General features: G+C 43.2%; 1 pseudogene; it reads right to left on the minus strand.

Moving 5' to 3' along the window:
* Nucleotides 1-897: 897 nt before the first annotated feature.
* LOC122690575 overlaps nucleotides 898-13907 on the minus strand; it is a 50059-nt pseudogene continuing 37049 nt past the window's right edge.

The raw sequence follows: 13907 nt of genomic DNA on the forward strand, positions 1-13907 counted from the left end.
TCCAACAGGGTTCTGGGAGTTCCTTCATGCCAGGAAGAGCATGCCCTGTTTCTGCCTCTCTCCGAAGTGTGACCAAGTCTCCTTAGTCCTGTGCAGTGTTCATGTCTGCCATGCAAGGGATGGAAGGACGCCTGTTCCCTGCTGTGGTTCAGGAGAGATTGCCTGTGTTTGCCTCTCAAGTTTGAGAAAGCATCGTCCGACTGTGTGGACTGACAAAGTCAGATCTCCCCTGGATGCACCTGACACATTGCCCCCCTGCCTTTCATTGGACACATTGGTAGAGCTCCCAGTGGTTAAAGGTCCTCTGGGACACGGGAATGTGCTTTTTCGATATGGAAGCAAGGAACTCGTGGTTCGAATTTCCGGAGGCCAAGTCAATGGCTGTTGGCACGCAGGACGTGCCAGATACAAGGCAGGGAAAGTATCTGGACAGACAGGTTGACTGGAGCAAAGGCAGCCACGTGTGGGCGCTGGCGCCCAGGATCCCCTGGAGCAATTCCCTCTGGGCTAGGGGCGTGTCCCTGGAGGGTGCTTCCCACTACCTTCTCTGTGATTGATCGAGATTTTTGCCCAGTAACCTGGGCATGACTCACAGCTCCAGCAGCCTAGGGGGCCCGAGTGCCTGGGTGATTCGGACTGGATTGTGCACCATGCTCCAGGCCATTCCCCACCATTTTCTTCAGTTTAAGAACACCCCCAGAAGAATCAAGCTATCTCCAGAGGGTGACGGCAGCCTGTGGACAGGCTGTGCATGCCAACTGCTGTGCTGTCATGTCCAGCCCCTTAACTGCTGCCCCAGCTCGGGGTCAAGGCCAGGGCCATGTGGAGAGTGAGACACAGCCAGAAGAAGGCTGGAGCCGTGGAGGACTGTGGTACTTTGTAGTTGTGATCCCAGGTTCAGGGGGCAGGGCCCCTGTAGCCTGCCAGCACCGTGGGGTCATCAGGGACGTTGCAGGCACCAGGGGACATTCCAGGTGAGGAGGTTGCTCTCTTCAGGTTGGAGGCAGTGTGGAAGTCGCGGACCTGGAGGGGGCAGAATTGGCGGGGATGGTGCTGCTGCTGGTTCCAGCTGCTGGTGGTGGACATTATGTAGGAGATGGAGGTGGTGACTGACAAGGAGAAGGAGTAGGTGTCCTCGTAGGTGTGTGAGGAGAAGCCAAAGGAGTAGAGCCAGGAACATTCAAGGCCAGGAGCCCCGAGTGAATGGCCTGCGCTGGAGGGACTAGAGGTGCTGGCAGCCCTGCAGGCAGAGATGAGCTCTCAGCATGAGAAAGACCACAGGACCTGCACTGCTATCAGGTGGCAGAACCGACACAGGAAGAAGGCTCACTTGGCTGGAAGAAGTGCCATCATCCAGGGCATCCCTGGCTTCTGGGCCAAAGCCGTATCCTGACCTCCACTCCATGGGTTCAGCTTTTCAGGACGAAGACATGGAGGGGGGGCAGGAGGAAGGTTGGGGAAGAGGGCACAGGCAAGGTGAGGGGTCTGAGGGAATAGGGGCTGGTGGAGTGGCGGTCTCCAAAGGCACCTCGAGAGGAGAGCCTGGGCAGGGCCACCACAGCTGTGGGTGTCAGAGGCATGACTTTTTGTGCCTCTTTTACCCCTGCATCTGAAGAGCAGATGCAGAGGAGTCTCCTGGTGGGGACACTGTGTCAGGAGTTACCAGTGATAGTAGCCCAGAGGAACATTCCCAGAGAGCCTTCATCACCATTGTGGATAATCCTGGAAAGTAGTAGAGACAGCAGAAGTCTTACAACAAATCCCGGTCCGTCAGAGCCCCTGAAGGTTTCCCCACGAGTGCAGTGCAGAAGCACGAGGGTGTCCACCGTTGTGGAGCTAGAAGGGACTGCTGTCCTTGGATGCTATGGGTGAAAGACGACTGCAGACACATCATTGCCACCCCTTTTGAAGACAGGTAGCAGATTAGAGACCCAGGGCTTTCTTGCTAAACAGACACAGACACACAAGTATACCCACACACAACACACACAGTTACCGCAGACAAGATGTGCTGCAGAGACTGCCATTCCTGACATTCTAAACAGTGACATGGCGCTACCCAACAAACACAGACCAGGCATAAATGAGGAGCAGTCAGAAACACTCTCCCTAGGCGGATGCAGATAGCCTCAGATGCAGAAGACCACGGGGGACCGAGACTCATGAGCATGTCTGATGGCATGGCAGGGGCTGGGGACAGCAGTGGGGTGGCTGGGCACGAAGGAGTGCCCAGAGCCCTTGAAGATGCCTTTGTCAGCGTCCTTGTCTGCCCCAGACAAGCCCTGTTGCTCGTGGCACTCCCTTGCCCAGCATTTGACATGACTGGCTCCTTGACGTAAAGCAGATTATGAACCACCCCCAGGTGTCCATCATTATTAGTAACCAACATGAAGACTTGGTTAATGACATGATGGATTTGAAGGTCTGTGAGGGAGACTCAGAGGACTGGTGGGCCGGGGAGCTGAATGGGGAAGGATGAGGGGGAATCATGTTATCCCTGTGCATGTGGTGTGAGCATTCGGAGAGGAGTAGCAGAAGCTGTTGATGCCTGCCTGGCAGAGAAGCTGAGGCCCCTAGAAGCTTGCACCTTTTCCCTCTTCCTGGTCCTGAAATGTGCAGGAGCTGAGCCGTCCCTGGTCTCGCTGCAAGCTGATATTTTCCTTTTGGAACAACCCCTACTTGTGGAAGACAGTGATCATTAAGGAATAGCACCTTGACATTGCTGTCACAACTTAGCTCCCAGTGCAGTGTGAGTGGGTAGGGGAGGGAGTGCATGCTCCTCCTGCATGATCCTACCCTGTCTCCCCTGTATTCCTCCAGGATCCAGGTTTCCTCCAGGGTGTGTCGTTCGCCTCTAGGCCACTAACTCTGGATTATGAAAGGGGAGCTCCCAGCCAATGGGCTGCACAGCAGCAGCCTTAACTTCCTCAACTGGCTGTCAGATCACAACTGCCCAGGATCAAACAGGATTGCTGAGGTGGAGTCTCTCTGGGCCTCTGCAGAATTGTTGATTGCTATTAGAGTTCTTGGCTGCTCATGGGAGGGTTTGGGGCCTGGTCAGCCCAGTGCTGGCCTTGTTCGTGTTGCCAGCAGATCATCGACGAAGACTTGTTGATCGATCCCCTGCAGCACTACCCAGGAAGAAGGTTCTGAAACGAGAGGTAACTGGGAGAACATGGGTTGTGAGGGGATCAGCAGCTGGGCCCTGAAGGCACAGCCGTGCAGAGGCCAGGACACTCCTTTCCCACATGAGGAATCTCAGGCTCATGCAGGCTGGATGTGGAGCCTGGATTCGTGTCATGCACATAGACTGGATGATTGAGGACCTCATCCTCAAGTCATGCTCAAGTCACTTCATCTCCAAGTCCTACACGAAGCAGCTGTGCTTACAGCATGAGAATCCTATGTGATTCTGATAGAGGCAGGTTAATCTAGCTCCTTGGTCAGAATCTTCCTTCCCTGGGTCTTGCCATCCACAGGCCTCCTGCTGCTCATTGAGTTTGAGATTCCCTTGGTCATTCACCCCCACCCCTTCTCCTGGGAAGCCCCACCATTTGCAATGGGCTTCTGTCTGCTGTCACATTGCACTTTTGTGCTGAATTTGGAGTCTTCTCTGAATTTCCACATCCGCCGCTTGGCCTCTCACCACCAAGACACAGTCAAAGCTGGAAATGGCTTAAGAGTGGCTGGTGATAATACTGAAGGGCTGGAGGAGGAAGTGGACAGGGATCCCAAAAGGGCAGGACATGGACCCTCCTGACATCGTTCCCACATTGCTGGACACGGACATCTTCAGCTACTGAAACACCTGTGTTCTCTGTTTGTGTTTATGTCCCTGTATCTTGCACGAGTGTGTGTACACAGGCGTGGTTGTGTCGCCTGTGTTTGTGCATGTGTCTGGCCCGCTGCAGACACAGAGGTGAAGGTGACAGAACATGAGACTTGGAGCAACCAGAAGAGGAGGCACGAGGCATCCACAGACTCGGGGAGAGTGGTCGTGGTATCTCCGCAGTGCCCATTATTTCCAGGACAGAAGTGAGGAAGGATGGCCAGTGATAACTGTCCTGCAAGTGCCAGCCAATCGCACAAATAGTATCTCCTGAACTTCTAGGCAGTTGCACTGCAGTTGGTGTAGTCTGGTATTCTGCCCTCTTGTGGAGATATAGGAGAATGCTTATGAATGTAATTTATAAAATCCAAATGTATTCTTTACATGTTGAAAAAGATACCGTATAATTTGGATGACCACAAATTGTGGGAGAAACAGAGACAGCATCACCAGACCCCTTTCAATGAGTCCTAAGCCCACTGAAACATGCCAAAACCAGAGTATCACAGGACTTCTTGACATTCAGAAGCATGTCAGGTGGATTTCCCTGCCAGGACTGTGGCATTTATTGTTCCTTCTGCTTGGAATAGTCTTCCCTTAGGTACCAATATGGCCTGCTCCCTCACTTCCTCCAGATCTCTGCTTAATTGCCATCTTTCAGGGAGACTTTCCCTCATTATCTTGAGTAAAAGAATAACATCATCCCTACACACACCGTTTCTGTGATCTAGCAACTCATGTCCATTGAGTCTGTGATGCCATCCAACCACCTCATCCTCTGTCATCCCTTCCCCCCCATCTTTGATGTGCATTTCTCTAATAATTAGTGATGCTGAGCATTTTTTCATCTGTTTTTTAGCCACTTGTATGTCTTCTTTGGAGAAATGTCTGTTTAGATCTACCCATTTTTGATTGAGTCTTTTTTCTTTTTTGGATACTGGCCTACATAAGCCCTTTGTATATTTTGGAGAATAATGCCTTGACAAGTAATGAGGTTTGTGACATTACACAGGAGGCAGTGATCAAGACCATACCCAAGAAAAACAAATGCAAAAAGGCAAAATGGTTCTCTGGGGAGGACTTACAAATAGCTGAGAAAAGGAAAGAAGCTAAAGTCAAAGGAGAAAAGGAAAGGTATACCCATTTGAATGCAGAATTCCAAAGAATAGCGGGGAGAGATAAGAAACCCTTCCTCAGCGATCAATGCAAAGAAATAGAGGAAAACAGAATGGGAAAGACCTCTTCAAGAAAATTTGAGATACCAAGGGAACATTTCATGCAAAAATGAGCACAATAAAAGACAGAAAAAGGATGGATTTACAGAAGCAGAAGATATTAAGAAGAGGCGGCAAGAATACACAGAAGAACTCTACAAAAAAGATCTTCACGACCCAGATAATAATAATGGTGTGATCACTCACCTAGAGCCAGGCATCCTGGAATCTAAAATCGAGTGGGCCTTAGGAACCATCACTACGAACAAAGTTAGTGGGGGTGAAGGAATTCCAGTTGAACTATTTCAAATCCTAAAAGATGATGCTGTGAAAGTGTTGCACTCAATATGTCAGCAATTTAGAAAACTCAGCAGTGGCCAGAGGACTGGAAAAGGCCAGTTTTCATTCCAATCCCAAAGAAAGGCAATGCCAAAGAATGCTTAAACTACCACACAATTGCACTCATCTCACATGCTCATAAAGTAATGCTCAAAATTCTCCAAGTCAGGCTTCAGCAATACATGAAGCGTGAACTTCTAGATGTCCAAGCTGGTTTTAGAAAAGGCAGAGAAACCAGAGATCAAATTGCCAATACCCACTGGATCCTCGAAAAAGCAAGAGAGTTCCAGAAAAACATCTATTTCTGCTTTATTGACTATGCCCAGGGCTTTGACTACGTGGATGACAATAAACTGTGGAAAATTCTGAAAGAGATGGGTACCAGACCACAAGACCTGCCTCTTGAGAAACCTGTATGCAGGTCAGGAAGCAACAGGTAGAAGTGGACATGGAACAACAGACTGGTTCCAAATAGGGAAAAGACTACGTCAACGTTGTATATTGTCACTCTGGTTATTTAACTTATATGCAGAGTACATCATGAGAAACGCTAGGCTGGAATGAGCACAATCTGGAATTAAGATTGCTGGGAGAAATATCAATGAACTCAGATATGCAGATGATACCACCGTCATGGCAGAACATGAAGAAGAACTAAAGAGCCTCTTGATGAAACTGAAAGAGGAGAGTGAAAAATTGGCTGAAAGCTCAACATTCAGAAAACTAAGATCATGGCATCTGGTCCCATCACTTCATGGGAAATAGATGGGGAAACAGTGGCTAACTTTATTTTGGGGGGCTCCAAAATCACTGCATGTGGTCACTGCAGCCATGAAATTAAAAGACGCCTACTCCTTGGAAGAAAGGTTATGACCAACCTTGACAGCATATTAAAAAGCAGAGACATTACATTGTCAACAAAGGTCCATCTAGTCAAGGCTATGTTTTTACTGGTAGTCATGTATGGATGTGAGATTTGGACTATAAAGAAAGGTGAGCCCTGAAGAATTGGTGCTTTTGAACTGTGGTGTTGGAGAAGACTCTTGAGAGTCCCTTGGACTGCAAGGAGATCCAACCAGTCCATCCTAAGGGAGATCAGTCCTAGGTGTTCATCAGAAGGACTGATGTTGAAACTGAAACTCCAATGCTTTGGCCACCTGATGTGTAGAGCTGACTCCTTTGTAAAGACACTGATGCTGGGAAAGATTGAGGGCAGGAGGAGAAGCGGACGATAGAGGATGAGATGGTTGGATTGCATCACCCACTCAGTGGACATGAGTTTGGGTAAACTCTGGGAGTTGGTGATGGACAGGGAGGCCTGGTATGCTGTGGTTCACAGCGTCGCAGAGACAGTCATGACTGAGCGACTGAACTGAACTGAACTGAACACAACATTGTAAATCAACTATACTTCAATTAAAAAGTAGCATGACTGAAAAAAAGATTGGTATATTTCATTGTGTCCTCTGCATCAGCAGGCAGATTCTCATTCACTGTGCCACCATCTATTCCCTTAGGTTATTAAAACTAGTGTAAGAGACATCAAAACCATAGGCTTTGACATGAAGAGAGATACTTCATAGGGAATACATGCCCCATGGTTCACCATACCTCTACAGAACTTTATTGACCTTCTTAACAATTTCTGAGTGTAGAGTACACTCTTGCCAACTACGTACACGTTGCTCTAGAACAAATCTGTAGAAAATTTTCATCTTGCATGATTGAAGCCCTATACCCATTGAGCAACAATTCTCCAATCCTTCCTCCTCACAGACCTTGGCAACCAGAATTATATTTTCTGTTTCCATGGATTTGATTACTGTAGATACTTCATAAAAGTGGAATCATGCAATATTTGTCATTTTTGATGGGTTCATTTCACTTAGCATAATATCATCAAGGCCCATCCTTGATGTAGCATATGAGAAAATTCTTTTTTAGGGCTTCAAAACATTCCATTGTGTGCATGTGTATATAATATATATATCAGGTATATATAATCTTTATCTGTTTATCCACCAATGAACATTTAGACTGCTTTCACATCTTGCCAATTGGGAATAATGCTGCAATGACCATAGATGTGCACACTATATATTCAAGATCTCGCTTTCAATTTTTATGGAAATATACTCTAGAGTTGGATTGCTAGATCAAACAGCAGTTCCAATTTTCTGAGGAAACCCCATACTGTTTTCTATAAAGGTTGCAACATTTTACATTTCCAACAAAAGTGTATAAGGGTTCCAATTTCTCCATATCCTTACCAAACTTGCTATTGTCTTTTTATTCATATTGGCCATCACAGAAGGTATGAGATAATTTATGGTGTGGTTTAAATTTGTATTTCCCTATTGATTAGTAATATTGAGCATATTTTCATATGTTTGTTGGCCATTTGTGTATCTTCTTTGGAGAAATGTCTGCTCAGTTCCTTCTCCCACTGGGTTAGTCAGCTCAGGCTGCCATAACAAAACAGACTGCATGGCTTAAACCACAGAATTTGTTTTCTTCCAATGCTGGAGCATGGAAGTTTGATATCAGGGTGCCATCGTGGTCAATCTGGTTCTTTTCCTGGCTTATAAGTAGTCTTCATATTGGTGTATGCTTATCAACCCCTTATCAGATACATATTGTACAAATATTTTCTGCAGTCCTGTAGGTGGTCTGTTCACTCCTTTCCTTTGTTTCACTCTGTTCCTCTTGTTTCACTCTGTGTCTTTTGCTGCACAGAGTTTTAAGGTTAATGAAGTCTCATTTGTCTATTTTTACTTTGTTACTACTTGTGCACTTGGTGTCAGATCTAAGGAATCATTGCTGATTCAATGTCATGAAGCTTCACCTCTATTTTCTTCTAAGAGTCTTATCAAGTCTTACATTTAGGTCTTTAATCCAGTCTGAATTGATTTTTCTTCTTGATGTAAAATCTTCATTATTTTGCATATGGATAGTTTGTTTCCCCGGGACCATTCATTACAGGGATTAAACTTTCCCTAATGTCTTGACACCTTTGATGAAGATCATTAGACCATGTATCCAAGAGTTTACTTCTGGCTGTCTATTCTGTTCCACTGATTGGTATGTCTGTCTTTATGCCAGTGGGCTTCCTCAGTGGCTCAGCAGGTGAAGAATCTGCCTTCAATGCAGGAGACACAGGAGATGTGGGCTCAATCCATGAGTTAAGACGATCCCCTGGAGGAGGAAATGGCAACCCCCTCCAGTATTCTTGCCTGAGAAATCCCCTGGACAGAGGAGCCTGGTGGACTACAGTCCAAAAGGTTGCAAGGAGTCAACACGACTGAGTGACTAAGCATGCACTTTATGCCGAAACTACACTCTTTTGGTTACTGTACCTTTGTAATATGTTCTGAAATCAGAGGCCTCCAGCTTTGCTGTTCTAAGTTTGTTTTGCCTATTTGGGGTTCTCTGAGATTCCATATTAACTGTAGGATAGATTTTCTATATCTGAAAAAAATTCCATTTGGATATTAATAGGAGCTGCATTGAAGCTTTAAATTGCTTTGGGTAGTATGAACAGCTTAATAATATTGTCTCCAAATCCATAACCATGAGACACCTTTCTATTTACTTGTGTCAGATCCCTTTCAGTAATACTTTGTAGTTTTCAATGTATAAGTCTTTTATCTCCAGAAGGTCACTCCCGATTATTTCATTCTTTTTGATACTATTATAAATAAGGTTATCAGGGTTTCTCTGGTGGTCCAGTGGCTCAGACGCCACAGTCCCCATGCAGAGAACTTGGGTTTAATCCCTGGTCTGGGAACTAGATCCCACATGCTGCATCAAAGACCTGGCACCAATAAATAAACAAAAATAATTTTTTAAAAATTTAAACTCAGCTCCTGACTATAGCTTTAAAAAATAAAAAATAGATAGAATTATTTTCTTATTTTCCTTTTTGGAATGGTCATTGTTCATGCATGGAAAGATATTTGCATGTTGATTTTGTATTGTGCAACTTTGTGTGCAGGTTTTGTGTGTGTGTGTGTGTGTGTGTGTGTGTGTGTGTGGAATTGTAAAGATTTTCTGCACATAAAATCATGCCCTCTGTGAACAGACATAATTTTACTTCTTTCTTTCCAAATGGAAGCCTTTGGTTTTCTTTTCTAATCTAATGTCCTGGCTAGGACTTCTAATATTATGTTGAATAGAAGTGTTGAGAGTGGGCATCCTTGCCTTTTTTTTCTTGATCTTAGAAGTTTTCAGCTTTTCACTGATGACTATGATGTTAGAGATAGACTTTTCATATATGATCTTTATTATATTGCAGTCATTTCCTTCTGTTTCTACTTTGTTGAGTATTTTTGTCATGAAAGGCTAGTGAATTTGTTAGATACTTTATTGACATAAGATGGAGCACAGATGAATTTTCATATATTTTTTTTAAATTTTGAGATAATTATGTAATGCTCCCATTGGAAGCATAGGAGTTGATGATACAGAAATCACTTTCCATTCCTCCTTTGGTAATCCTTGTCCTTGTCACTCTCTGGCTCAGAATCCTGTGTCCTTAAATAGAATGTCCAACCAAAACACTGATTCTCATCATTTTTTAGGTAAACGTTCTTGGATGCCCTTCAGAGTGGAGCACAGCAAACACCAGAAGGTGAGTATTTCCCAGATCCTGTTGACAAAAGTCCTCCTCATGGATCCAGTCCCAGGTGAGAATAGGATAAAACACAGAGATCCCAGAGACTGCTGCCTCCTGTCCTGAATCTTGAGCACAATGTCTGATATCATCACCATCTTTATAGTTAGTGAGAACAGCAACGATAGTAGGCTGTTCTATTGTTACGTTATTTTCACAATATTTCAGACTTTAAGTATTTTATGTGAATAAACTTACTTAAAAATTAAAACAATCCTACAGTACCTCTAAATAGGTATATAGCTATCACCATTATAGATCACGAAATTGAGGTAAAAAAATGTTTAATTATGTATCACTGGTAATGCAATCTAATCCAAAGCACCTTCTCCTAACTGGTTGACACTTCCACAGTTCTATAAACTTTATTCATATATCTTATTTATACATCTGTATATCATTCATCTGAGAGATGTTTTCAACCTCAGTTCTTTTGTGCTGTGCTAGTGAGGGATATGCTAAGACATCTGACTAAGGGAAGCTTAAGGACGTGTTGGGCAGTTTGTAAAGTGGACGGTCCAAGATGAAGAAGCTTAAGGACATGCTGGACAGTTTGTAGAGTGGATGGTCCAAGATAAAGAAGGTGACATGATCCCTACCTCACAGCGTCCCACTCCAATAAGAGGAAGCAACTTGCAGCCCTGACAAGCCTCAGGTTTATGACTAAAAACAACAAATAAGAAAATAACTGAAGGACTTCACATAGGTTACCTGCTTTTGAGTAGAAACTCATCATCTGGACATGAATTCAAATGCTCATTCTTATAGGAGGAAGTAACAAGTCCTTCCTCTGAGCTCTGATTAGACAACTCTCCTGTTTGGAATCATCTGTTTAGCCTGCCCCTGTGTTGTGAGCTTTGAGAGCTAGCCCATACCCATTAATTCTCAGAAGTCCAGGTCCAGCTCAAAGTCCCTGAGGGCCCCCTAAATGTTTTGTGAATGAGTGACTCCACATTTAAACGTTCATCTAGGAATAAGAAGGTCAAAGAATGCTGAAGATAGTATTTAGTACAGTTTTAGTATATATTTATATGTTCATTTAATTAATTATTAAATTATATTTAATTATTAAATTATTATAAATTAATTATTTAAATTATAATGGTTAATTATTACAATTAACAATTAATATTAACTTTAAAATAATGTGACTATAATTAAAAATTAATTATACACTATAATATAATATACTTAATAGTAAGTATACTTAATATTAATTAATAAATATAATCAATTATTATAATTAATAACCACTAATTATTAAATTATATTGTTAACTACATTTATTAATATATAATATATATGTTTATATTTTAGTATGTATTTATATTTAGTATATATTCAAATATAGAGGCAGTTGAGTGGATATATTGATGGGAAGGGCGTAGGCTCAAATTCACACTGTATTAAATAGCTCACACAACGATTTGTTGAATGTTATTGCATTTCATGTTCACTATAACATTAAGAATTAGAATATATACCAACTTATGGATCAGAAAACTGAGGAGAACCAACTATTCATAAAGCCTTGTTCAAGCAGATTTGATGAGGCCAGCTACTTTAATTCCGAACATTGTCTCTAAGAGGACATGGCAACCTGAAACTTTCAACTCATTTTCTTTATTGTCTAAATGAGTTTCTGCTGATTGTCTTTTCGCTTCTCAATCTCACTGCTTTGTCACCCTATTTTCCAGATGTGTTTTGTCCCCTCTGTAATTATCCATAGTTCCTGTTCCATCAAAGCTCCAATAATTAACAGAAAATCCACCAGATTTCTCTATAAACCCTTACCTCCAGCTATTCTCCCTGCCTTGCTCTCACTTTTATGCAGGAAGTTGAAGGGAAAGAACCTTAAGATATGAATTCTAGTTTTGATTCACTACCCACTTAGGTCCTTGTTTTACACTCCAGTGTTCAGGCCACACCCTCCACCAGCTATTTCCAAGAATTTTCAAAGTATTAACTAAAGTCATGCATGTGAAAACACTTCATACAGTCCTAAAGAACTAAAGAAATGCATGTTGTCTTTTACTCACACAGAAGGCAATGTCCAGAGGACCATTAAATAAGGTTTCTAGTTTGAAAGAATTGCCGGGAGCAGCAAAATTGCTGAAGACAAGTAGCTCCAAGCAGGCTCAGAAACCAGTACCCCCTCCCAGAGAAGCAAGGACCCCTGGACAGCACCCCAGACAAAAAGTCGGTAAGAGAAAATTTGGGGAGTTCCTCTAATTAGTTCCTCTAATCCCTGTAGAAAAGCTAATAAGTATGGCCTAGGTGTGTGGCATGGACTTTGGGTAGGCGTGGCTTTAAGCTGGACTGATCTGAGACGTGAAGTTAGCACTGGGGCCTTGGGAAAATCTTATACATTTTCTGCGGTCCTGACTGCTTCTCTGTAAAATGAAGATAAGAATACATAGCTCATACAGTGTTTGAAAGCATTATATTAAATGCAAAAGTGCTGACACCTACAAGTAGTTCAATAAATCCAGTTGTGATAATAGGGACCATAGTGTGCTAGTGTTTATGCCCAGACCTCTGCTTAATCCCTCACGTGTCATGTGCCCTTAACGTTTATTTTCTGAGTAGATGTTTCAGTGAACTATTTTCTAAGTAAGAAGGTTGGGGAATTAAACCTACTAACAGGAAGTGCAGGAAGCTAACACTGAACTTGGCAGCTGTGGTCAGTGTGGAGCCTCAGTCTCCTAAACCAGTAGTTAAAGACAGAACAAACAAAGTATAAAGAAGGGACTTCCTGGTGGGTAAGTGGTTAAGACTTCATGCTTCCACTGCAGGAGGTGTGGGTTCCATCCCTGGTCAGGAAACTAAGATCCCACAAGCCATGCAGTGTGGCCAATAGATAAATAAGGTAAAACTAAAACATAAAAATACAAAAGTAAAAGTTTGAAAAATAAATGTGAAAAATGTTTTAACAAAGTGTATAGATGGACAAGTACAAGATCTCACACTTTCTGATAAAACAAGTACTAACTCTCCAGACCCCACCAGCCTTGCTTTGCTTCTGTTCTCCATTGTAGAACTCAGAAGAAAGGAGACTGGAGTAAAGAGGTACAGTCTACAAAAAAGGGCCATGTGTACCAAGAGGTCAGTGAGCTCCAGGATGACAACTACCTCTGTGAGTGACCCCTGTGGCCCACTCACAGAGAAGGGGTTATGAGGGCTTGGTACAATAACCTCACCTCACCAATCATCCCCTTCCTCTATAATTTCAGGTACAGGAACGAGGCCAAATGCTGTGAGTACCCCAGGTTGTTCAAAAGGTCTGTACGACCAGCAACATCTCATACATATACTGGGTGTGATGTCATACATACAGTCATTGTGATATCATCAATACAGTGAGTGTGATGACAAAGATACAGTGGATGCGATGTTATATAGAGTGAGTATAATGTCATGAATAGAGTGGATGCCATGTCATAATTATTGTGGTTTGATGCCATAAAAACTGGATGTGATGCTTGTAAAGTTCATATGCTTTAATATATATGCACAGTGTGATGTCACATATACAGAGGGTGTGATATTATTAATAGAGTGGGTGTGATGACACAGATACAGTGGATATGATGTCATATACAGTGGGTGTGATGTCATGATACAGTGACTGTGATGTCATAAATACTGAGGAATGATGCCATAAAGTGTGGATGTGATGTCTTTTATAGTGCATATGATGTCATACATACACAGTTGATGTCTTACATACTTGGTGTGATGTCATCAATACAGTGGGTGTGATGAGACAGATTCAGTGGAGGCAATGTCAGATATAGTGGGTAATATGTGAGATATAGTGGTTTTGATATCATAGACTGGTGTGATATCATAA

This window comes from Cervus elaphus, chromosome X (assembly GCF_910594005.1).
Source record: "Cervus elaphus chromosome X, mCerEla1.1, whole genome shotgun sequence".
In the NCBI taxonomy this organism is placed as follows: Eukaryota; Metazoa; Chordata; class Mammalia; order Artiodactyla; family Cervidae; genus Cervus; species Cervus elaphus.